Raw genomic sequence first — 2714 nt, 5'->3', positions numbered from 1 at the left:
TATATATATATATATATATATATATATATTAGTATACACATTAAACATACATGCATACATAGATATACATATATACATGTGTGTGTGTGTGAGTGCTTGCGTCTGAGTGTGTAAGTTTCTGCGTGTGTTTGTGTTTGACCCGCACTGTCGTTTGACAACCGGTGTTCGTTTGATTCCGTCCCCAGTCCCGTGCAGGGTTGAAGTTGGGCAAAAGAGAGCCAGATCTAGAGAATAAGTGCTCCAGCATGACTGTTTTCCATTGACTGAAGCAGTTAACAGATGCAAGATATATACGATAAATATATCTGATAGGTCTTTCTAAGCTTTCTCTCTTATACGCTGTATAAACAAGTCCCGGTTGCAAAATAAATGATACGATACGGTGGGGGTAGAGACAGATGGCGGAATAGCAGATCCTTTAGACTATCTGCCAAATGCGTTGTGATCTTTCGTTCCAGGATTTTTTAACGTTTCTGAGATTGTCTATGCATTTTATTTTGCCAGGGTGATAAACAATAGTACCAGTGAAGACCTGGGGTCGATTTCGTTGATTAATTCCCCCACAATCGGAACCAGTTATGATGGCGGTTAGTTGGCTGAAACGCCAGACCGTCGGACAAGAGCTTTATAGAATTTTCTCCGGTTATTTACGTTCTCAGTTCATCCTTTCGGTGTCGATAAAATGAAGTACGGGTCAAGTATTGAGCGATACGTTACAAAACCTGTCAAGTACTGGTATCCACTGGTATTCAACCCTCCTCTCAAACCTGTTGGCCATATAACTAAACTAGAACCCGTTAATATTGGTTTCAAATTTTGCCACAAGGCCAGTAATTTCGATTGGGGGAGGACTGTAAGTCGATTACATCAACCCCAAAGTCCAACTGGTACTTATTTTATCGATCCAAAAATCACGAGAGGCGAAGTTGACCTCGGTGGAATTTGAACTCAGAACGTAAAGATGGACGAAATAACACTAAACATTTTGTCTGGCGTGCTAACTAACCATCCTTTTCTACTCAGGGCACAAACCTGAAATTTTTGGGGAGGGGGCTAGTCGATTAGATCGACTACAGTACGCAACTGGTACTTAATTTATCGACCCCGAAAGGATGAAAGGCAAAGTCGACCTCGGCGGAATTTGAACTCAGAACGTAAAGACAGACGAAATACTGTGAAGCATTTTGCCCGGCATTCTAACGTTTCTGCCAGCTCGCTCCCTCGGGGTAGTTGTCATCATAGTCGTAATCCTTATCATTAATATCCTCCTCCTCCTCCTCTTCCCCCTCTTCCCCCTCTTCTTCCTTTTCCCCCTCCTTACCAGACTCGTTGTTGTCGGCGTTGTCATCGTCATCAAGACTGCCAAACATCTTTTGTTCAGCATTCTGTTGAAAAACCTAATATTGAATATATACATACCTACAAACACACACACACGCACACAGACACACACACACACACACACACACACACACACACACACACACACACACACACACACACACACACTCACACACACACGTATGTATGTATGTATGTATGTATGTATTTATGTACATACACTTGTATGTATATATATGTATACACGTAGGCTTATATATTTGTATATGTGTGTGTGTGTGTGTGTGTGTGTGTGTGTGTCCCCGTGTGTATATATATATGTATATATATATATATATGTAGGCGTGTATATACTCGTTTCATGAATGTGAGAACGAAATAGTAGTTGTAGTAGTAGTAGTCGTAGTAATAGTAGTAGTAGTAGTAGTAGTGGTGGTGGTGGTGGTGGTGATGGCAATTCTTACAGTTGTAACAGTAAATCGATGAAGAAAAAGAATGACAATAAGAAGAACAACAACAACAATAATGATAGCAAGCTTAGGAGGAGGAGAAGAAGAAGAAAGTGAAGAAGGGGAAGAGAAAGGAGAAGGCGAAAAAAGAAAGAAAAGAAGAGGAAGAAGAAGAAGAAGAAAAATAAGAATAACAAAAGCAAGTGGAAGAAAAATATTTAAAAAAAATGTATGGAAACGAAAAATGGATATTGACAAAAAAGAAAAGATATGAAAAACTGAGCAAAAAGAATAAAATAAAATTTTAAAAAAATAATTAAATAGACAAACGGTAGATGACGACGCACAAACAATCAATTTGAGCAGAAAGTCTTGTAATTTAAACAAGTGAAACAAGAAAAAACTGGATTGGAGAATGTTAGAAATCTTTAAGGATATTGTAAATGAAGAGAAAAATTGAATGGATCAATAAAAGAAGTAGATATAAATATAAGGTTATGCGTATGGTTAAAGAAGAATACGAAAGTGAGAGAAAGAGAGAGAGAGAGAGAGAGAGAGAGAGATGTGTGCAAATATCTATCTATCTATCTATCTGTCTGTCTACCTCTGTCTTTCTTATTTCTTTATTGCCTACAATGGGGCCAAACATAGAAGGGACAAACAAGGACAGACAAAGAGATTAAGTCGATTATATCAACTCCAGTGCGTAACTGGTACTTATTTAATCGACCCCGAAAGGATGAAAGGCAAAGTAGACCTCGGCGGAATTTGAACACAGAACGTAACGGCAGACGAAATACGACTAAGCATTTCACCCGGCCTGCTAACGTTTCTGCCAGCTCACCGTCTTTCTGTCTGTCTGACTCTGTGTATATACGTACATACAGACATTATATATATATATATATATATATATATATATAT

This window comes from Octopus bimaculoides, chromosome 8, assembly GCF_001194135.2.
Source record: "Octopus bimaculoides isolate UCB-OBI-ISO-001 chromosome 8, ASM119413v2, whole genome shotgun sequence".
NCBI classification, from domain to species: Eukaryota; Metazoa; Mollusca; class Cephalopoda; order Octopoda; family Octopodidae; genus Octopus; species Octopus bimaculoides.
This window is presented reverse-complemented; position numbering follows the sequence as displayed.